Source organism: Emys orbicularis, chromosome 2 (assembly GCF_028017835.1).
Source record: "Emys orbicularis isolate rEmyOrb1 chromosome 2, rEmyOrb1.hap1, whole genome shotgun sequence".
NCBI classification, from domain to species: Eukaryota; Metazoa; Chordata; order Testudines; family Emydidae; genus Emys; species Emys orbicularis.
This window is the reverse complement of record NC_088684.1, coordinates 171,404,231-171,429,156: the sequence shown is the minus strand read 5'-3', so window position 1 is coordinate 171,429,156 and position 24,926 is coordinate 171,404,231.

Sequence of the window (24,926 nt, the reverse complement as noted above, 5' to 3'; positions counted from 1 at the left end):
AGGATTGGACCTGTTTCTTTGACTTTGGAACCGGCCACCTTTGGATAGCATCCACTTTGGCCTGTAGGGGATTTATAGTTCCTTGACCCACCTGGTGCCCCAGGTACGTCACTCTGTTTTGGCCTATTTGACACTTTTTAGCCTTAACAGTTAGTCCTGCCTGCCGGATGCGCTCGAAGACTTTTTCCAGGTGCTCCAGGTGTTCTGTCCATGAATCAGAAAAAATGGCCACATCATCGAGATAGGCAACTGCAGATTCTCCCAATCCCGCTAAGAGACCATCTACAAGTCTTTGGAAGGTGGCGGGTGCATTTCGCAACCCGAAAGGGAGTACATTTAATTCATACACCCCTGCCTGGGTGACGAAGGCTGACCTTTCATCTAGTTGTACTTGCCAGTACCCTTTGGTTAAGTCTAAAGTAGAGATGAATTGGGCATGTCCCAATTTCTCCAATAGCTCATCTGTGCGTGGCATTGGATAGTTGTCAAGACGAGTTACAGCATTTAGCTTACGGTAGTCCACGCAAAAGCGTATTTCCCCATCTGGTTTGGGAACTAGAACCACTGGAATGCCCATGCACTGTTAGAGGGGCGGATTATACCCATCTGTAGCATGTCCTGGATCTCCCTTTGTATAGCAGTTTGGGCATGAGGTGACTCCCGGTAGGGTGGGGTTCTAATTGGGTGAGCATTACCTGTGTCAATGGAGTGGTATGCCCGTTCAGTCCGTCCTGGAGTAGCTGAGAAAATTGGTGCAAAGCTTGTGCACAGCTCCTTGATCTGCTGTCGCTGCAGACGTCCAAGGGTCGTGGAGAGGTTCACCTCTTCCACGCCACCATCCTTTTTTCCTTCGTAGTAGACACCTTCAGGCCACTCCGCGTCATCTGTTTCCTGGGCTGTAAACTGGCAAACGTTTAATTCTCTGGAATAAAAGGGCTTAAGAGAATTAACATGGTATACCTTAGGCTTTATGTTGGAGGTGGGGGAGGCTATGAGATAGTTAACAGCTCCTAGGCGCTCCTGGACCGTGAATGGTCCTTCCCACGATGCTTCCATTTTATGGGCCTGGAGCGCCTTTAAGACCATGACTTGGTCTCCTACTTTGAAGGACCGTTCTCTGGAATGTTTATCATACCAGGCCTTTTGCTCTTCCTGAGCATCCTTTAGGTTTTCTTTAGCAAGGGCTAAAGAGTGTCAGAGGGTGCTTTGTAGGTTGCTTACAAAGTCTAGAATGTTAGTTCCTGGAGAAGGCGTAAACCCCTCCCATTGCTGCTTCACCAACTGTAATGGTCCCTTAACCTCGCGGCCATACACAAGTTCAAATGGTGAAAACCCTAAACTGGGATGTGGTACAGCCCTGTAGGCAAAAAGCAACTGCTGCAACACTAGGTCCCAATCATTGGAGTGTTCATTTACGAATTTACATATCATGGCCCCCAAAGTTCCATTAAAACTCTCCACCAGGCCATTGGTTTGATGGTGATAAGGGGTGGCAACCAAGTGATTCACCCCATGAGCTTCCCACAGGGTTTTCATGGTCCCTGCCAGGAAATTAGTTCCCGAATCTGTAAGGATGTCGGAGGGCCACCCTACCCTGGCAAAAATGTCTGCTAATGCCTGGCACACACTTTTAGCCCTGGTGTTGCTTAAGGGTACTGCTTCCGGCCATCGGGTAGCAAAATCCATGAAAGTCAGTATGTACTGCTTTCCTCTGGGTGTCTTCTTTGGGAAAGGACCCAGAATATCCACAGCTACTCGCTGAAATGGGACCTCAATTATGGGTAGTGGCTGGAGAGGGGCTTTCCCACTCGTTGGCAGACCTCACAAGACCGGACATAATTAGCAACATCCTTGTCCATTCCTTCCCAGTGGAAGGACTTCCCCAACCGGTCTTTGGGTTCTGTTCACCCCATAATGGCCATGGGATGATCATGGGCTAAGCTCAAGCGCTTTACCCGATACTTAGTGGGAACTACCAACTGTCTTTGAGGATGCCAGTCTTCCTGGTGCCCACCAGAAAGAGTCTCCTTGTATAAAAGTCCTTGTTCTACAACCAACCGGGATCGGTTAGAAGAGCTGAGAGGCGGTGGGGTGCTCCGTGCCGCCGCCCAAGCTTTTTGAAGGCTGTCATCTGCTTCCTGCTCGGCCTGGAACTGTTCCCTTGATGCTGGAGCTGTTTCCATTGACTGTGAACCGCTGTCCGCTGGTGCACTATGTGGTATCTCAGGCTCTGGCTGAGCCTCTTGGGTAGGGTTATCTGCTGCTTCCGCCAGTTCAGGCTCGCTGGTGCCCTCTGGTGTTGGAGTTGTAGACGGGTTTGCAAGCGCTGGACTCAGTGCTGGCAATGGTTCTGGTGCTGGTTGCGTTGCCAGTTCCGGTTCTGGGACTGGCTTTGGCTGGGTCTCTGGGATTGGATCCACTACGGCTGTTGCAGTCGTTGGCAGGGGATCCAGTTCCACCACCTTTGAGTGGGTCTCTGGTAACACAGACGGGGCCCTGGTGGACGGCTCAGGAACAGGGATGGGGGTGAAAGCTTGCTTAGCCTGGCTGCGGGTGACTATTCCCACCCTCTTGGCTAGCTTCACATGGTTGGCCAAGTCTTCCCCCAGCAGCATGGGGATGGGATAATTGTCATAGACTGCAAAAGTCCACATTCCTGACCAGCCCTTGTACTGGACATGCAACTTGGCTGTAGGCAAGGTTACAGACTGTGACACGAAGGGTTGAATTGTCACTGGAGCCTCCGGGTTGATGAGTTTGGGGTCCGCTAGGGATTGGTGGATAGTTGACACTTGTGCCCCAGTGTCCCTCCAAGCGATAACCTTCTTTCCGGCTACTCTCAAGGTTTCCCTTCGCTCCGAGGGTATGAGAGAGGCATCTGGGTCTGGGGATCTTTGGTGTGATTGTGGTGTAATGAACTGTAATCGGTTGGGGTTCTTGGGGCAGTGAGCCTTTATATGTCCCAGTTCATTACATTTAAAACATCGCCCTGCTAAGGTATCACCAGGGCGATGTTGGTTGGTGGAGACTGGTGTGGTGGGGTGAGAAGCCGTCTGGGGTTTCCCTTGGGATGTGGGTGGGGCATTGGGCTGTCCCCGGTGGTAAGGTTTTGTTTCGGCTTGCCCCTTCTGATATTCGCTCCAACTGCTACTAGTTTTTTTCTTTTCTGCCACCTCCACCCATTTGGCTCCAATCTCCCCCACCTCGGTTACAGTTTTGGGCTTCCTATCTAGGATGTACCTTTCTATTTCCTCAGGAACACCCTCTAAAAACTGTTCCATTTTTACTAGGGAAACCAGATCTTCCAGAGATTTAACATTTGCTCCTGATACCCAGGCATCACAATTTTTGTCAATGTGGTAGGCATGCTGGGTAAATGACACATCTGGTTTCCACCTTAGGGCTCTGAACTGCCGATGGGCATGCTCGGGTGTTAGCCCCATTCTGAGTCTGGCCTTGTTTTTAAAAAGTTCATAACTGTTTATGTGTTCCTTAGGCATTTCAGCCGCCACCTCTGCTAAGGGTCCACTGAGCTGCGGCCTCAGCTCTACCATGTACTGGTCTGTAGTGATGCTGTATCCAAGGCAGGCCCTTTCAAAATTTTCTAAGAAGGCCTCAGTATCATCGCCTGCCTTGTAGGTGGGGAATTTTCTGGGATGGGAAGTGGTACCTGGAGAGGGGTTGCTAGGATTGGCTGGTGTACCCAGCCTAGCCCGTGCTAATTCCAGTTCATGCTCCATTTCTTTTTCTCTCTGCTCCATAGCTCTTTTGTGGGCCTCCTCTTTGGCTTTCTCGTCTCTTTTTCTCTGCTCCATAGCTCTCTCATCAGCTTCTTTTTCGAGTTTTTTTTAATTGAAGCAGTCTTTGATGTTTCCTTTCATTTTCTTCTGCTTCTAATCTGGCAGTTCTATTTTGTTAGCTACTTCTTTGGTAGTCATTTTCCTGTTTTCTTGTGCTGGGCCACACCCCTCTGCAGTTGACTGAAACTGGGATGCACTCAGCTCAGGCTGCTGCTGAGGTAACAGAGACTTTCTAACTAGCTATTCCCGAGGAGGTAAAAAGAAAAAAAAACAATTCAGCTTGTAAATTCCTTTTACCAGTTGTTTGCTCATTGACTGAACCCTTCTCTTAACAAAGACCCTTGTTAAAAAAACCTAACACCTCTGCCTTCAGGCAAGGAGAGATAAGATATGCATCTACCTTCAGCTCTGCTTTCAAAGCAGCTAGAAGGGGGGAAAAAATCTTACTGGCTTTTTGTTTAAAACGAATCCCACCGCTCTGCCACCATGTCAAGGCTGCTTCCCCACTTTGAACTTTAGGGTACAAATGTGGGGGCCTGCATGAAAACTAAAGCTAATTCCCTTCCCTGGGTAGCCTTGAGAGACCTTCACCAATTCCCTGGTGAATACAGATCCAAACCCCTTGGATCTTAAAACAAGGAGAAATTAACCATCCCCCCTCCTTCCTCCCACCAACTCCTGGTGAATACAGTTCCAACCCCCTTGGATCTTAAAACAAGGAGAAATTAACCATCCCCCCTCCTTCCTCCCACCAACTCCTGGTGAATACAGATCCAACCCCCTTGGATCTAAAAAACAAGGAAAAATCAATCAGGTTCTTAAAAAGAAGGCTTTTAATTAAAGAAAAAGGTAAAAATCATCTCTGTAAAATCAGGATGGAAAATAACTTTACAGGGTAATCAAACTTAAAGAACTCAGAGGACCCCCCTCTAGCCTCAGGTTCAAAGTACAGCAAACAGAGATAAACACTCTAGTAAAAGGTACATTTACAAGTTGAGAAAACAAAGTAAAACTAACACGCCTTGCCTGGCTGTTTACTTACAAGTTTGAAATATGAGAGACTTGTTTAGAAAGATGTGGAGAACCTGGATTGATGTCTGGTCCCTCTCAGTCCCAAGAGCGAACAACCCCCAAACAAAGAGCACAAACAAAAGCCTTCCCCCCCCCCAAGATTTGAAAGCATCTTGTCCCCTTATTGGTCCTTTGGGTCAGGTGTCAGCCAGGTTACCTGAGCTTCTTAACCCTTTACAGGTAAAAGGATTTTGGAGTCTCTGGCCAGGAGAGATTTTATAGTACTGTACACAGGAGAGCTGTTACCCTTCCCTTTATAGTTATGACAGCATGCAACACTGACATTTACTTTCTTGTGAACATTTGTGTAAGTGCAGATTGCTCACACAGCAGTTGATGGAAACAGAACAGAAATCGGCATAGAAATACGAAGCAAACTCATTTTGAAAAGGGAGTGAATATTCAGAGAACATTTTGTTTTGTTCACTCCGTTCTACTATTGCTTATAACTTGTTTCTTATTTTTCATTAAGTAGTGCCAGTGACCCATCACCTAACCCAACTTGCAATGTGGGGGAAGAGGAGAGGGAAGGAGAGAAGGGGTGCTACAAAAGGGAGAGATGCAAAGGTAAAGAAAAGAAAATAGTTATTTATCTATTGATAGGGCACCTTATCCTGGGTATAGTAACAAGACAGATTTAGTGGAACAAAGGCACATGAAGCCTCTTGTTTAAAGGAATGCCTGTGTATTAGGTGCCAGCAGCTCTTCATTTAAATGTTTTAATACAACATTATTAGTGATAGGAGATGGGGCAATTCACATTGTTATGTATTTCTCACATCTCTTTTAACTAATATCACAGTGGGATGCTGACACTTTCAGAGAAGTAGGGCTGTCAGAGTGGTTTTCTTTTCAAGCACAAAGAGCTAACAGGAATGATGTGTATTGTATGTCACACCCGTGCCTTTATTTCAACATCTAAGTGTTATGGGCCATATGAAGCAGCAGTGTTAATAAACATGCACCTGTATTCTGGCTCTGAACAGCCAGAAGAAAACACCCCATGCAATCTGTTTTCTCGCAGATTAGAAATGATTTGTGTAAAGGTGTCTGAATATGGACCATGGCTCAGTCAGTTCAACTCCATGAAGAGGCAAAGTACACTCCTTAGCCACCCTCCCTTTTGTTTTACTCCATACACTCCTCTGGGACTCTTCTCATGTGTCCTCTCCCCCTTTTTGTGGGGATACATTTGGAATGGTCATTTTCTGATACACACTTCAGCAACTGTGTAGGTTTATGTGATCTTTTGCCAGGACATACATAGCCCCTGATGTCCCAGAAGTTGACCAGTATTTTCAATTACCACATAGTAGTTAAGCATAACTAATAAGTATAGGAAATCACTAACTTTATTTAAATACATACCTGTGGTAAGAATCTTTGTAGAAGCATTTGTCTTAAAATCATTACAAACGATCCTCCAAAAGTCTTAATGAGTTGGGGTAATGATCAAGGACTCAAAGATAAACAAGAGAGGAATTAATACAGTGGTTCGCACATTACTTTATCAATTGTCTCAAAGGCAGGTGTTATTTTAAACCTATAAGTTAAATGTATAACCTTTCGTATAAACCACAGAGAGGTTAAGAACTGCAGCCCCAGAGGAGTTTTGAATGACACATGATACTTAGCTGGAGTGGGAGACATTCACTTTTAGCCATACCTTTAATACAAAAGCTTTTATTATGTTTAGGGAGGAGTTGAAATACACAGCGACACAGAACAGAATGGACAGCGCCTAGAGAGAAACAGCAGTCACAGGAACACAGACTGATTGGTAACTTGAATACAGATTTTTTTTAATGGATATCTACAAGTTGTGCTACTTCTGTGAGTTATAAGGGGCACTTTGATTTTATCGTCTCATATCAGCGACTCCTAGCAGCACAAAAAAGCATATATAAAGATGGAATTCATGGAAAACAACACACACTAAAACTGGGAAGCACACATTGTGGGTGAGAGTTTGAAAAGCAATTGACATTGGCCTAACTGAGCTCTCATTGAAATCAATTGTAAAACTCCAATTCAAATCAATGAGAACTGACCCTAGGAAAAGGAAGGGAGAAGGTAGAGAGACAGTGTCACACTAAGTAGCAACCTGTCTCTGGATCAGGAAAGGGTAGAAATGATAAATGGACACAAGGGATCAACCCCCAGGCACAGTGTGTAACCCTGTCCCAGCTAGATCATAACCACCCTGAGAGATACTTAAGTAGTCTGTTTTTTTTGTTACATTTCAGCAACACTTGTATTGTTTGTCATGCCAATAAAAGTTAATTAAAATTATTATAAATCAAATTGCCCAGATCACCATTTTCATCACACTTGTATTCTGTCTCCCTTCTTCATTAAGTCCATAGACCCTCTGTAATAAGTCACTATGCTGACCTATCTGACTGACCACATATCAGATATAAGAGATTCTGTGGTTGTTTGGCCACAACAGAATTATTCTTAATACTCCTAGTTACCAGACTCTCCCAGAATATCAATATTCTGTCCCATTCTCAATGTCGTTCCTATCTACTGGCCTTGAAAACCCTTCAGTGTAAAGTGGAACCCATGATTCAGAGCTGTGTGGGGCAGATATATATAATGTTTCCCGTTAACTTTTTGGTTCTGAGGGTAGACCATGCAACGCAGCTCCCTGCATCCTGACCGCATTATCTTCTCAGACCATGCTGCATTTTCTGACAGCAATCTTTACCTGTGTGCATCAAAAGCACTCTTGCATCTACATAGTGAGAAGTTCAGGAACAGCATAAGAGCACTGTTCATTTGAGCCCTGATCCAAGAAAACACTTAAGCATGTGCTAGTCCCACTGAAGTCCTTTCTAGAAATATACACAGATGCTGTGTACACATTGGACTAACATGCTTAAAGTTGCCCCTGGTAAGCCGGCTGCTACCTCCCTTTGTTTTCAGTAAGACTGAAGCCAGGCTGCCCTCAGACAAGATGTCTGCTGCTCTGTGGTTTGGAGGCTAGACAGGACGCTATGAAGAGAGAGGGGAATGTGAAGAACAGAAGGTAGGCTGAAGAGGTGCAAAGGGAGATTGATCAGAGATTGTGGAGGACATGGGAAAACTAAAGACAAACAGGGATCTGGGAAGGAGGAGGAGACAGAGGAACCATAGTAGTGGGGGTTAAAATGAGAGTAAGGGGGACAGAGTAATGTAGGGCACAGAAAGGAGGCTGAGGGGTGTAGTAAATTTGGAGCACCCAAAAGTTCTAAAAATTCTAGCTGAGGAAATCTTTAGAGTGCTGCCGTTCCTTTTAAAATAAATCTTAAAATATTGGGAAAATTCTACTGCAAGACTGCTAACGTTGTGCCAATATCTAGAAAGAGCAAACATGATGACCCAGATAACTGTAGGCCAATTAGCCTGACATCATTCCCAGGCAAAATAATGGAACAGGTGATCCAGGATTCAATTAATACAGAATTAAAGGATAGGAATATAGTTACTGCCAGTCAGCATGGTTTTATGGAAAATTGGTCTTGTCAGACAAACCAGATTCATTCTTTGATGAGATTACAAGATTAATTGATAAAGGAGACTGCATACAAGTAATATACTCAGACTTTGGTAAGGAATTTAGTTTAGTACTGCACAATATTCTGATTTTTAAAAAAATAATGTATACAGCATAAATAAAGCACACATTAAATGGACTGAGAACTGGATAACTAGCAGAGCTCAAAAATAGTCATCACTGGGGAATCATCATCCAGCGGGGATGTTTGTAGTGATGGGGTGGGAGGGAGTAGTGAGTTGGGATAGGGAGGTGATTTTACCTCTGTATATGGCATTGATTTGATGGATACTAGAATCCTGTATACAGCTCTGGTGTCCACAGAGTGAAAAATTGTAGAGTATGCGGAAAATAACCAAACAAATTATTTCAGATATGAAGAAAATAACTTACAGTGAGAGACTTAAAGAGCTCAATCTGTTTAGCTTATCAAAAGTAAATTAAGAAGTGACTTGATTACAGTGTATAAGTACCTTTATGGGGAAAAAATATTGGATATTAAAAGGTTCTTCTTTCTAGTGGGAAAAAGCATCACTAGAACCAATGTATGGATGCTGAACTCTGATAAATTCAAACCAAAAATAAAGCACAAATTTTTACAGTGAGGGTGATTAACCACTGGAACAAACCAGCAAGGCAAGTGGTGGATTCTCCATCTCTTGATGTCTTCAAATCAGATTGTATGCCTTTCTGGAAAACATGCTTTAGACATCAAAGGAGTAGCCGTGTTAATCTGTATCTACAAAAGCAACGAGGAGTCCGGTGGCACCTTAAAGACTAACAGATTTTTTTGGGCATAAGCTTTCACAGGTAAAAAACCCACTTCTTCAGATGCATGGAGTGCAATTTACCAATCTAGGCATCGGGGGGGGGGGGGTGTGAGGGATAGCTCAGTGGTTTGAGCATTGGCCTGCTAAACCCAGGGTTGTGAGTTCAAACCTTGAGGGGGCCACTTAGAGATCTGGGGCAAAAATCAGTACTTGGACCTGCTAGTGAAGGCAGGGGGCTGGACTCGATGACCTTTCAGGGTCCCTTCCAGTTCTATGAGATAGGTATATCTCCATATATACTGGCACATGAAGAGAAGGGAGTTACCTTACAAGTGGAGAATCAGTGTTGACAAGGCCAATTCAGTCAGGGTGACTGTGATGTTCCCCTCTGGTGTTATCTGCACTGGTGATCTACTAGGCCTCTCCAATCCTTGACTCTGGGAGCCAGCCTTACCCTCCTCTGCTGTGAGAACCCCCACTCCTGGGCTGTTCACGCACAGCCTCTGGAATGTAAGCTGCTCCCAGCTACCTGCAAGCGAATGACACTAGCCAATATCTCCGGTCCCAGAAACAACCCTAGGAACCTCCGTCTTGCAGTGTCCAGTTATGCCCACTTGACACTGTAAGCTTATATAAGTTCATCAATTTAACAAAGAAATTGATATGTACCAGGCTTGTTATCCCAAGTGTATCTCTGACACACTTCAAAACAAACATACTGCTTCAGATAGAATAAACAAACAGATTTATTAGCTATAAAGATAGATTTGAAGTGATTATAAGTCAAAGCATAACAAGTCAGATTTGGTCAAATGAAATAAAAGCAAAACGCATTCTAAGCTGATCTTAACACTTTCAATGTCCTTAAAAACTTAGATGCTTCTCACCACAGGCTGGCTGGTTACTTTTCAGTCAGGCTCTCTCCTTTGATCAGCGCTTCAGTCGCTTGGTGGTGGTGGTGTCTCTAGATGTAGGTGGAAGAGAGAGAGAGCATGACAAAATGTCTCTCCCTTTTATCATGTCCTTTATTTCCTCTTGGCTTTGCTCCCCCCCCCACTTCAGAGTCAGGTGAGCATTACCTCATCACAGTCCCAAACTTACCAAAGAAAAGGGGTGACTCCCTCAAGAGTCTAACAAATTCTTTTGTTGCTGCCTAAACCAGTGTCCATTGTTCCTGTGAGGTTGGGCTGGGTTTGTCCCATCCATGCCCTGACGACGTGTGAACTGCCTCTCTGTTCTTGGAGAGTTTTTGCATGGGCTTGCTTTAAGCTATAAGGATACATTTTCAGCCTCATAACTATATACATGAAATTATAACCTATAACCTTACTATAACATTCCTGTAACAATTACTATAACATCACTATAACAACCATGCTCAGTGCATTATGAGCCTTCCGAAGATACCCAACATGACAAACTTTGCATTGGATACAACATAATCATTTTATAAAGATGAACATGGGGTTGTAAGGTGTTCCCCTGAGATACAGCGCGTCACAGTGGATGTGGTCCAGTCCCAATAATTGATGAGGAGGTGTCAATACCAAGAGAGGGGAAAAATGCTTTTGTAGTGAGCCAGCCACTCCCAGTCCCTATTCAAGCCCAAATTAATGATGCTAAGTTTGCAAATGAATTGTAGCTCTGCAGTTTCTCTTTGAAGTCAGTTTGTTGTTGTTGTTGAAGGATGGCTACTTTTAAATCTGTTATTGAATGTCCAGGGAGATTGAAGTGTTCTCCTACTGGCTTTTGTGTGTTATCATACCTGATGTCTGATTTGTGTCCATTTATTCTTTTACGTAGAGACTGTCTGGTTTGGCCAATGTACATGGCAGAGGGGCATTGCTGGCACATGATGACATATATCACATTAGTAGATGTGCAGGTGAATGAGCCCCTGATGGTGTGGCTGAGTCCTCTGATGATGTTGCTAGAGTAGATATGGGGACAGAGTAGGCAACGGGGTTTGTTACAGGGATGGGTTCCTGGGTTCGTGTTTCTGTGGTGTTGTGTGTAGTTGCTGGTGAGTATTTGCTTCAGGTTGGGGGGGCTGTCTGTAAGCGAGGACTGTCCAGCCTCCCAAGGTCTGTGAGAGCGAGGGATCGTTTTCCAGGATAGGTTGTAGATCATTGATGATATGCTGGGGAGGTTTTAGTTGGGGGCTGTACGTGATGGCCAGTGGTGTTCTGTTATTTTCCTTGTTGGGCCTGTCCTGTACTAGGTGACTTCTGGGTACCCATTTCGCTCTGTCAATCTGTTTCCTCATTTCCCCAGGTGGGTACTGTAGTTTTAAGAATGCTTGATAAAGATCATGTAGGTGTTTGTCTCTGTCTGAGGCTACCCCTCTGATACTTGGCACCATGCAAGGCACTGAATTTAGCTGTATGAAGTGGAAATCCATCCATTTCATGAAAAAACTCACACAGATACAGAGACATCATCTTCCTCTCCAAGTGCAAACAGATGGACATCATACAAATGGACTGAAGGTAAAAAATCCATTGCAATCAACATACTACACTGAGTATGGTGAGAGATTGTGCCACGCACTTTTAACGAAACTGAGGAACCACCTGATCAACATCCTGTACAGCAAACAGGAGAAGATCAAGAATGAGCTCTCAAAACTGGAGACTCTCATACAAAACCAACCTTCCACACAAACTTTCACGTGGCTGGACCTTACAAAAACGAGACAAGCCATTCACAATGCACACTTTACTTCTCTACAGAGGAAAAAGGACAGTAAACTACCTAAACTCCTATATGCCACAGGGGGCTACAACAGTGGTACCCTTAACTCACCATCCAACCACACACTTAGCCCAGCAGAAGTGTCTGTCCCATCTCGGGGAATCTCTTTCTGCCCCACCACCCCAACACACATGATAAAGTTCTGTGGTGATCTGGAAGCCTACTTTTGCCATCTCTGACTCAAGGAATATTTTCAACACACCACTGAATAGAGCACTGACCCACAGGAACCCTCCTACCAACACTACAAGAAGAAGAATTCTGCATGGACTCCTCCTGATGGTCGAAATGACAAACTGGACTTCTACATAGAGTGCTTCCGCAGACGTGCACAAGCTGAAATTGTGAACAAACAGCATCACTTGCCCCATAACCTCAGCCATACAGAACGCAATGCCATCCACAGCCTCAGAAACAACTCTGACATTATAATCAAAGGGGCTGACAAAGGAAGTGCTGTAGTCATCATGAACAGGACATATTATGAACAGGAGGCTGCCAGGCAACTCTCCAACACCACATTCTACAGGCCACTATCCTCTGATCCCACTAAGGAGTACCAAAAGAAACTACACTATCTGCTCAAGAAACTCCCTGCTATAGCACAGGAACAAATCTACACAGACACACCCCTAGAGCCCCGACCAGGGGTAGTCTATCTATTACCCAAGATCCATAAACCTGGAAATCCTGGATGCCCCATCATCTCAGGCACTCTTACAGCAGGATTATCTGGCTATTTGGATTCTCTCCTCAGACCCTACACTACCAGCATTCCTAGCTATCTTCGAGACACCACCGACTTTCAGAGGAAACTACAGTGCATTGATAATCTTCCTGAAAACACCATCCTGGCCACCATGGCTGTAGAAGCTCTTTATATCAATATTCCACACTGGAATGGACTACAAGCTGTCAGGAACAGTATCCCTGATGAGGCCACGGCACACCTGGTGGCTGAGCTTTGTGATTTTGTCCTCACCCACAACCATTTCAGATTTGGGGACAACTTATACCTTCAAGTCAGCAGCACTGCTAGGGGTACCCGCATGGCTCCACAGTATGCCAACATTTTTATGGCTGACTTAGAATAACGCTTCCTCGGCTCTTGTCCCCTAGCGCCTCTCCTCTACTTGTGCTACATTGATGACATCTTCATCACTTGACCCACAGGAGGGAGGCCCTTGAAGAATTCCACCTGGATTTCAACAATTTCCACCCCACCATCAATCTCAGCCCTGACCAGTCCACACAAGAGATCCACTGGCAAATAAGTGATGGTCACATAAACACCATCCTATACCGGAAACCTACTGACCACTATATTAACCTACATGCCTCCAGCTTCCATCCAGGACACATCACACGATCCATTGTCTACAGCCAAGCCATAGGATACAACCATATTTGCTCCAATCCCTCAGACAGAGACAAACACGTACAAGATCTTTATCAAGCATTCTTAAAACTACAGCACCCACCTGGGGAAGTGAGGAAACAGATTGACAGAGCGAGACGGGTACCCAGAAGTCACCTACTACAGGACAAGCCCAACCAGGAAAATAACAGAACACCACTGGCCATCACGTACAGTCCCCAACTAAAACCTCCCCAGCACATCATCAATGATCTACAACCTATCCTAGAAAACGATCCCTCGCTCTCACAGACCTTGGGAGGCAGGACAGTCCTCGCTTACAGACAGCCCCCCCAACCTGAAGCAAATACTCACCAGCAACTACACACAACACCACAGAAACACGAACCCAGGAACCCATCCCTGTAACAAACCCCATTGCCTACTCTGTCCCCATATCTACTCTAGTGACACCATCAGAGGACTCAGCCACACCATCAGGGGCTCATTCACCTGCACATCTACTAATGTGATATATGCCATCATGTGCCAGCAATGCCCCTCTGCCATGTACATTGGCCAAACCGGACAGTCTCTACGTAAAAGAATAAATGGACACAAATCAGACATCAGGAATGGTAACATATCATTAGAAGAAGAACCAGTAGAAGAAATTTAAAAGTAGCCATCCTTCAACAAAAAATCTTCAAAAACAGACTTCAAAGAGAAACTGCAGAGCTACAATTCATTTGCAAACTTAACACCATAAATTTGGGCTTGAATAGGGACTGGGAGTGGCTGGCTCACTACAAAAGTAATTTTTCTTCTCTTGGTATTGACACCTTCCCATCAATTATTGGGCGTGGACCACATCCACCCCGACTGAATTGGCCTTGTCAACACTGGTTCTCCACTTGTAAGGTAACTCCCTTCTCTTCATGTGCCAGTGTATCTATGACTGTATCTGTAATTTTCACTCCATGAATCTGAAGAAGTGGGTTTTTTACCCATGAAAGCTTATGCCCAAATAAATCTGTTAGTCTTTAAGGTGCCACCGGACTCCTCAATGCTTTATACAAACACAAGTTATTTGGCTCAATACAGGGGTAATTTGGTGTTATTTAATGGCCTGTGATATACAGGAGGTTAGACTTGATCTAATGGTTCCTTCCAGCCTCAGACTCTACAAATCAATCAGAGTGTGGGTTAGGAGGAGACTAAGGGGAACAGGTAAATTTAAGGAGCAGAAAGGAGACTCATGAGGTACAGGAGGCTATTGGGAGGGGTATAGATCATAGGCACCGACTTCATAGGCGCTCTGGGATTGGAGCACCCACGGAGAAAAAATAGTGGATGCTGAGCACCCACTGACAGCCCCCCTATCTGCTTTGCCCTTTTCCCCCCAGCACCTCCTGCCCAGCGGCAGGCCCCACCGATCAGTGCCTCACCCTCCCTTCCCGTGCCTTTGGCCCGCCGCGATCAGCTGTTTCATGGTGTACAGGAGGCACTGGGGGAAGGGGGAGAAGCGAGGACGCTTGTGTGCTTGGGGGAAGGGGTGGAATGGAGTGTGAAGAGGTGAGGAGGGGTGGGGCCTTGGGGGAAGGGGTGGAGTGGGGTAGGATCTGCGGCTGAGCTGGGGGTCGAGCACCCCTCGGCACTTTGTAAAGTGAGTGCCTGTGGTATAGACAAATATTGGGTGGCAAGGAGACATTCTCTGGGGTATGTTCCTGTAAGGGAAAAAGAAGGGAAAATCCCATATGTTGAATGCTGAATGCTGATGGAAGACAGAAGACTGGGAGTCGGCATGCCTGGGTTGGATAGGGAAGGAAAGAAGAGACAGGTGCTGATATGCCAGGGGAACGGAGAGGGTAAATGGAGTTCCCATCCAAGCAACCAAAGAGAATCCTGTATTTTTGTATGTACATTTTTGAGCTTGAGATGTTCATATACAGTTTGGGGACAGGTGGTTTTTCCCCCAGTACCTTAAAAGCCAGAAAGCGAATAACTCCCCCCAAATTATTATTTTAAAAATCTCATAATTTGGGGGGTGGTCTGACTTATCATTTTAAAATGCTTTAAATTGGCAATACTGAAGTTTTGCACATGCTTAAGTGCGTTTCTGGATCATAGTATGCTCCTCTCTTTTTCAGTAGGATGGCTACACAATTTTTGCTAAGGTGCATGTTGCATACTAGATGGAAAGATCAGACCTATGATCTTTGAACAACAGTAACCATATCTGAGAGAAGGTTAAAACTCCCTATTCTATGTAGGATTCATGAACAAATATAAAAAAATAGTTTTAATATCTACTGACATAAAAATTGTAAAAGTTTAATAAGAGAGAGATGTGCAAAGGAGAGAAGAGGGGAGTGGAATAAATACTAAGCAGTAGCTTTTCAAAGCAAGCCAATTATGCATGATTCATAAATTGAGCTTTTAGAAAAAAAATAAAACATGACAAATTGCTAGCACGCTCCCAAATCTCTCATGGAAAACTTTCCTGGGTAATATTGTTAGCAATGCTGATCTCTCTTTTCCGATGGGGACAAAAACAAGCATGACCCACCCCGGGGAAATTTTAACTAAAGGGCATCACTTGAGAATTCTCTTAATAATCTCAGTCACAAGTCCTTCAGCCAGCTCCAGTCACCTTGTAATGAGTATTCTCTCCACAATAATCTCCCTTTTCCCGAAAAATGGTATAAATAGAATTACAACACAATTGCCTCCTTTTATCTGATGAATGTGAAGCAGCAATATTGTGTTAGCAGGCCTTTTTGGAAGATATATTGGACTTTAATAAAATTTGATCAATGCATTTAAGTCAAATTGAATTATATGTAAGTGGATAGGGTTGACATATGTTTCAATATCTGCAAGTGATACATTATTCTCCAGTGAGCATAAAATTTAATGAAATATAAATACCCATTAATCCTCATGTTTCAACCAATCAGTCACCGTTGCTCCTGCCTGCTGTTAGCAGAAGCAGGCCCAGAAAGTCATCTGTTTTATCTAAGCAGGAGCTCCAAACTGGAAAAACATCAGAAAGCTTGGAGAAGTGAGAAGGCTCAGGATAGAGGGAAATGTGCCAGCACATTTGTTGTTATATGCTCTCTCAAACTAAACAATACAATATTTAGCTTTCTCTTTTAATAAGAGTTCAAGAAGGAGAGCTGTACAGTACCTTTGAAATTGGGGTGTTGTGGGAAAACATATGTTCAGGAGGAAAATGACTTGGTTTTTTAAACACATTCTTCCATTCTCATTTTCACAAATGATTTTTTATGATATATTTTGCATCTTTGGCAAGCCTAATGTGAAAAAACAAAACAAAACATAGAAGACCAGGAAAAACTGTCTATGGAATAATCTCCAGTGCTGGAAGCTCCACTGACTGGGATTTTTAAAACTATACTGGATAAAACACTAGAAAATATCCTACAATCTGATATGCTACTTATGTAAACTAGGGTGGCTGAATGTTATAGTTATATACATAATATTTCAACATAAATGTAAAATAATATAATAATAATCATGAGATAAACAGAGCAGCACTAAATTGAACCATTAAACACTGAAGTCAAGAGGGGTTTGAGCCCGATTTGGTTTTCCAGCATATGTAAATAATGGTAATCATGGATCAAATTCTGAAGTTCTTACTGAGTTCTTCTGAGAGTTGGGAGCCTTGCCTTAATAGGTACTTCAGGATATGGCTGCAAGAGTAGACCCATCTGGCACTCTTTTACACCAATGGATTCTTACCTTGGTAAGGAGTAAGTAAGGACATAAAGATCTGGCCCAAATATCCAAATAGTCTCTCCTGTTGTGTATAATTTTCACCATGATAAGCCATTTCAAATCTTAATAGACCACCCGCATAGATCAGGTAATTAAGGATTTCACCATTCTGTTGCAGGAGTCATGTAAAAAGCAAAGAATGTTAAAAATGAACATTATTTAAGGGGATATAGGGTTTTCTTTCCTTGTTGTTTTACTGATTTTGATCAGTGAAATGCTGTTTTAAGTTATACTTAGCTGTGCCTGGCTCCAAGGGATCATTCTGGCATCCAGAGATCAGTGCCTTGGTCATATGCCTAGAGGTCATTCCTCCCAGAAATGACCTCTACTTTGAGGGCCAGGAGGGTATGGCATAAAGCTGCTACTGGTACAATGCCATATAGGGAGCTGGTTAAATTTGCTATGTGACTGCTTTGCATTGACAGAACAGCACAAAGCAGCCAGTGTGACCAAAGAATAAGCCATCCTCCTGTGTACACCGCTTCACCTGTATTGATGTGCAACTTTTAATATATCTCAATCAATTGTCCATGAAAAAAGAAACAAAAAGGAGTCAGGGAGAGAGACGAAACCCAGCTTAGCACTTCTAACTTTCCTCCGTCATCTCATGTAAATGCATAGCCTGGTATGGGAGCACATGGTAAAGAAAATAGGAAAGTGAGGCTCATGTTGCCAGTGGAGGATGTGGATGCCCCAGATCATCATGCCATCAGCACATTCTAAGACACAAGTTGAGAGTGGCTGACTATACTGATGGTTTTCCTACTTACTATACTATGTCCTGGCACCTGCCAGAATATCACTATCAATTCACTGACAAAAAAGTTCATTAACGCATAATTACAGCTGCCTGGTGGCATCTTGTGCCCTTCCAGAATGCCGTATTCAGGAAAACTCAAACTTCTGAAAACCAGGAACCTTAATTCTGTTCCCCTGAAGTTGGCAATAGCAACTGGAAATTTTCTACAGACACTCCAGTGGCATTCACTGTGTTCAGTGTAGCTATACTGAATGGTGGAGAGATTTGTTTGAGCAGTTTGGCAGAGCTGTGATTGTGATATGAAGTGATCTGAGAGACTGTGTCTGTGTGCAAGAGGGAGCCCCTCTCCTTGACCCCCATGTGCAATGCTGTGCCAGGAGTCTCCTGGGCCCAGTTCGAAGACTCAAATCTGGGAACTGCTGTCCCCCAGCACAAACCCCCCACAATCACCACTAAGTACTTTTACAAAGGGACCTTCTTAGACTTCTCTAAAGCTATCTCATTAATTAGCTCATCCCAGTCTATCTTCCTTGCTTCTGAGTTCTCTACAGAAATAATTGCTAGATCACTTAACCTTTCTTGCCCCAGGGACATTCTTCGATAGGTCATGATTATTTTTTGCTTGCTGAAAGTTCTTTCCTTAGCAGCCATGGTTACCAGAAAATAACAAAAATACGCAGTGCTGTTTCTGTGTTAGGGAAACTCGCACCTAAAGACCTTTTGTGAATGCAGCTAAGGAGATCAATGAGCATCTTCATTTCCTAGTCATACTTAAAGAGGCAATTGCAAAAACTGCTGAATAGCTCAATCTTGTTCTCAAAATTCTCAGAGTTTAAATCCTCAGGGTAGCTGCTTGCTATGTTTTGAGTTTACCATCGTAAATCTTTGCGGCTGAGACTTTTCAGTTTCTCATCCCTCAAAAAAGCAAACCTTTTTTCGGACTCCATCATACTTACACATCCTATTGTCCAATTATGTTAATATTGTGCCTAAGATGGGATTGAAAACCTCTCACTGATTTTTTGTGGGGGGCAGGAGGATCTGATGACCCGTTGTCCTTTGCAAGTTTGCATGGCATTACTTTCCTTCTCTGAGGTCACTTCTCGTCAAACTGCATGGCTGTTCCTAGTATTTCAGCCTTTAAAGCAGCAGCTTCCTTACAAGCACCAGACCCAAAAACCAAACAAAAACTGTGAAATGTTTGTTTGCAAGCTGTCAGCTTCCAACTTAAGTTCTGTGTCAAGAACAACTTCAGCCTGATTTTGTAGTGGAAGGACTTTCTTTACCCCTTGCTGACCATCTTGCTGTGCATTTTAATGTAATGTTAATATACTTTTTCAATACATCCCATTGACTAGTAGAAGCAGAACACAGAGTGTAGAATCTTCAAATAATTCCAAGAAATAGAACAATTTAGGGAACAACCATTGCAGAAGCTGCCCCAACAAGATTCAGTGAGTGGGCAGCACATAGGATGAAAGATGCATACTGATTTACCTGCTGAATTTGATTTTGAGCACCATTGTATGGTGCAGCCATTTTATCTCCATCGTCATAGTTTTGTCCCCTGCATGCAGCCATATCTAAACTGTCTTTTTTAAGCCCTTCAGGGCAGTAGCCGGGTTACTACCCCACTACACCCTGGCACCACAGCTGTCCCCCTACCAAATTTCAAGTCCCTGTTCCAAAGCATGGAGGCACTACAGCCTCTCAGTACAATGGTTGTAAGACTTTTTAACAGTAATTTTTTAACATTGGCAAAACGTTTTTTTAACCTTGTGATCTGAAGTGTCTGTACTGTGGGGTTTTTGTTAATAAAAGAATTCAAGAGGCAAACATCTCGTATGAAAAATTTCATCCTGAACGATTGAAGTCTGGCAAAGTTATCAACAATTAAAAACTAGGTCTTTAATGGAAAGAGTTAGGTTACCTTAACTATAAGAGTCACTGCCAGATCCACCTATAACATAATAAATTATAATTAAGAACTTTGTATTGCGTGGGTCAAGATGTTCATGTACAAAGGACTCATGGTAAAAACAAAGCCTGAAACCAGTGGTGTTTCACCCAATTTTGGATTCTTTTGCAAATATTTAAATATTAAAATTCAGCTTAGCCCCTTAATTAAAGATAATAGAATGGCCAAACATTCTCAAACTTGGGCACAGACATTTTCCCCCTTACCAGAGACAAAAGCCCACAGACAGACAAACGATGCAAAGAGAAAGAGAGAGGTAAGCATCTAATTAATCTTGTCATGTAGCATATGCAACATATTTATGGAAGTTTATTTATTTATTTAAAAAAATATTTTTGCAAAGCTGTCCATAAAGAATTATTTCTGTTGATGGTCACTGGCAAGACTTTAGATGTTTTTTATTCAGGTGGACCTTGCAAAAAAGATATAATAAAATACAGACAAATGGTTTACTCCCTGGTTCAATGTATCCTTTCTCACTTCATATGACCAATATTGGACAAAGCTGTTTCAAATGCCATTGGTCCATTGACCTACTGGCAAAAATAAAAACGTAACGTGAAAGCATTTGATGCTATGGAGCTTCATATTTATTTTGATTCTGGAAACTTTTGTATGGAAAACTTAATGCTAAGAATGTACACTGAGTTCTGTTCAGGCTTATTTTTGTACTTTGTAATATTTCCTATATACTAGGTGCATAATCTGGTGAGTATTTTGCTTATATGTTGTTGTATGTGATGTACCTGGCCCCAGTGGTGGCAGATGACAGAAGAAGAAGCATGGTCTCAAGTTGCAGTGGGGGAAGTCTAGGCTGGATATTAGGAAACAGTATTTCACTAGGAGGGTGGTGAAGCACTGGAATAGGTTACCTAGGGAGGTGGTGGAATCTCCATCCCTAGAGGTTTTTAAGGACCGACTTGTTAAAGCCCTGGCTGGGATGATTTAGTTGGTGTTGGTCCTGTTTTGATCAGGGAATTGGACTAGATGACCTCCTGAGATCTCTTCCAACCCTAATATTCTGTAATCATAGAATTAAAATATTCCTCCTCTGAGGTCTATGTTTAGACTGAAAAGAGCATAATCTACAACATGAAATACTATTTTTTATGACAGGTGTTATATTTTTGCAACTCCTGATGGAAAAATACTTAAACTTAATTCATAATAATTTTACTAACTCTCAAATCAAATGTGCTGACAATTTTTCTCTCAAATATTTAAATAGGAAAGAGACAGAGAGAGCAAGAGAGATGTCCACCTATATTGCCAAAGATTCTGTATGGTTGCTAATGGCCCAATAAAACATTAAACAAATACAGGTCATGCTGGCACAAGCAGAGTAACTGAAAGCATCTCATAATAATGACAGTTTGTAGTTGAAATGAAATGGTGTCTACAATCATGAGTGTGCAATTTTTTCCTTTTAAATGTTATAATTAGTTGTGAAATGAGAATGTCTTCCTCAGGGCTTCTATTATCTTGTTCGGTATCTGTTGCAGGGTGTTAAGAACAGGTACAGTATTTTGTAATCAATATGTCAGTTTTAATCTCCATATCATGTAGCTTTGTATGTATCTCAGGCACTCAAAATAAGCTCTTGAAAGTGGAGCCAACACTGTATTATCAGGATTGCTCAGTAAGACATGGAAAATTTATATTTAAAAAATATGACTTGTATTGCTATCTTTTTTTGTTGATTATTATTTGCAGCAGCAGTTGCATGTGTTTCCATTTTTATATAAATTGCATTGTTTACGGGTTACATAAAATGTCTGATTTTCGAGAATCATAGAATCATAGAAGATTAGGGTTGGAAGAGACCTCAGGAGGTGATCTAGTCCAACCCCCAAAAATATAATTATAAAGTAATAAAACCCTTAGAAATACAGTGGTGACTTGTTATAGGGAAATCATTTTCTCACAGAACAACTTGTAAATTATGAGGCATTATTAGAGGTGCCAAAGCATGCCCTCTCCACTTTCTGGCTCCAGTCTTCAATTAGCCCTTCCTTGAATCTTCTGAGGGTCCAGGTGTTAGCTTTTTTCAGGCTGTCTGATTGAGCCACTGCCCAAACCCCTATCCAAGATATCCTTTGAAGGCCTATCTAAGGCCTGGTCTACACTAGGCGTTTATGTCGAATTTAGCACCGTTACATCGAATTAACCCTGCACCCATCCACACCACGAGGCTATTTAGTTCGACATAGAGGTCTCTTAAATTCGACTTCTGTACTCCTCCCCAACGAGGGGAGTAGCGCTAAATTCGACATGGCTATATCGAATTAGGCTTGGTGTGGATGGAAATCGACGCTAATAGCTCCAGGAGCTATCCCACAGTGCACCACTCTGTTGACGCTCTGGACAGCAGTCCGAGCTCGGATGCTCTGACCAGCCACACAGGAAAAGCCCCGGGAAAATTTGAATTCCTTTTCCTGTCTGGGCAGTTGGAATCTCATTTCCTGTTTGGACAGCGTGGCGAGCTCAGCAGCACTGGCAACGATGCAGAGCTCTCCAGCAGAGATGGCCGTGCAATCCCAGAATAGAAAGAGGGCCCCAGCATGGACTGATCGGGAAGTCTTGGATCTCATCGCTGTGTGGGGCGATGAGTCCGTGCTTTCCGAGCTGCGCTCCAAAAGACGGTACGCAAAGATCTATGAGAAGATCTCGAAAGCCATGGCAGAGAGAGGATACAGCCGGGATGCAACGCAGTGCCGCGTGAAAATCAAGGAGCTGAGACAAGGCTACCAGAAGACCAAAGAGGAAAACGGACGCTCCGGATCCCAGCCCCACACATCCCGTTTCTACGAGGCACTGCATTCCATCCTTGGTGCGGCCGCCACCACTACCCCACCACTGACCGTGGACTCTGAGGATGGGATATTGTCCAGGGCCGGTTCCTCGGACATGTTAGCGGACGGGGAAGATGAGGAAAGAGATGAGGAGGACGAGGCAGTCGACAGCGCTTACCAAGCTGATTTCCCCGACAGCCAGGAGCTCTTCATCACCCTTACAGAGATCCCCTACCAACCCTCCCCAGCATGTAACCCGGACACAGATTCAGGGGAAGGATCAAGCGGTAAGTGCTTTAAACATCTAAACCTTTATTTTTTACAAAGCTGGAATATTAAGACTAAGAACAATGTGTGATTCATGATTTCTTCCCCCTGGGCGCTTAAGTAATCAGTTCCAACTATTTAAAAAAAATCAAACAGTGTCCGGTTGTGCATGATTCTGCTGCCCAAGCTGCTCCACTCTTTAGTCCCTGCTACTGCAGCTATATTAAAATCCGGTCTATATGTCCGGGGATAGAGCAATAATCCTCCACGGACATCTCCACGAAGCTCTCCTGCAGGTAATGGGAAAGCCTGTTCATCAGGTTCCTGGGGAGAGCGGCCTTACTGGGTCCTCCGAAGTACGAGACGTTCCCACGCCAGGAGACAAGCAAGTACTCCGGTATCATTGCCATGCATAGCATGGCGGCATAGGGCCCCGGTCTTTGCAGGCTTTCTCGAAGCATCTGTTCCTTCTCGGTGTCCGGGATCCTCATGAGAGTTATGTCGCTCATGATGACCTGCTTTGAATTAGGTAGGGGACTGTTAGTATTGGGACTGCTTGCAAGTTCCTTTACAGAACTGTGACCGCTGGTTTACAGCCACGCGGTGGGGGCGGGAGAGGGGCAGCATACAGGGATCTTTCCCTGGGACATCCGCGAGGGGGTGGGACAGAGCCAGAGTTCCTGCTTGGCCGATTGCTGGCAGCAGAGACTGGCATTGCTTTCAATGTGAAAGGAGGCCAGTGGTACTCCTAAAGTTTTAAGCAGCCACAAGTCTACGGCTTACCATGTTTGCCTGCTACAGAGATTACCGTGTCCTGACCCGCTTCCCAGATCGGCAGTGCAAAAGCCCAGGCACTGAAGGCGAGGTCCGAAAATTCGACCTTGTCCTGAGTGCACATGTGATAGGTGCGGGGCATGGTCTTGTTCACAGAGAAAGACTATGTTCTTTGTTCACAACTACATTTATGTTTTGGAGGAATTCACTACCTTTTTCTCATTCCCACAGCCACATCTGCAACTGTCTCCCAACCCAGCCTGGCATCACACTCCCAGAGGCTAGCGCACATTAGGCGGAGAAAGAAGAAGACGCGAGAGGACATGTTCTCAGAACTAATGGGCTGCTCCCGAGCCCAGGCAGCACAGCAGAACCAGTGGAGGGAGAATTTGTCCCAAATGCACCGGACACACATGGAATGTGAGGAGAGGTGGCGGCAGGAAGACCAGCAGGCGACTCAAACGCTGCTTGGACTTCTGAGGGAGCAAACGGACACGCTCCGGCGCCTTGTTGATGTTCTGCAGGAACGGAGGCAGGAGGACAGAGCCCCGCTGCAGTCTATCAGTAACCGCACTCCCCCGCCACCAAGTCCCATACCCCCCTCGCCCAAAGTCCAAAGAAGGAGGGGCGGCAGAGTCCGTGAAAACTCTCACTCGACCCCTGCAGACTGCTCAAGCACCAGAAGGCTGTCATTCCCCAAAATTTGAAAAGTCCTTTCCTGCCCACCTCACCCAAGCCCCGTCCAAGTTTCACCCCCCAGTTTCATGTGTGGTTGTTAATAAAAAATACGTTTCTGTTCATTACTGTTTCAGTCATGTTCTTTTGAGGGAGAGTCTGTCTGAAGGGGGAGAAGGGGCTTGGTAATTGGACAGGACAGTCACCTTTAGCAGGGTACAGAGGCGGGGGCAGGTCCAGCAGCAGGGCACATACACAGTGCAGTGACTAGTTACCCTGGTCAGTCTGGGAGGTGGTTTTCATGTTCTGTGCGTGGGGGGGGGGGGGGTTGCTCTGTGACTTTGTGGCGGGGGAGGGCAGTTACAGATCTTATGCAGCAGTCCTTGTCCTGGATCACAGAGCCACGCAGCAGGGGATCTGTAACCCTCCTCCCCCTGTCATAAAGTCACATAGCCCCCACATACACGCAGTCTCGCTCAGGAGGGCTGGCAGGCTCCGTTGAAACAACCAGTCCGCCCCTGCGAATCCTGTCATTCCTGGAGTTTAGAAGGATCATTAGCATCAGTACACTACACCTGCT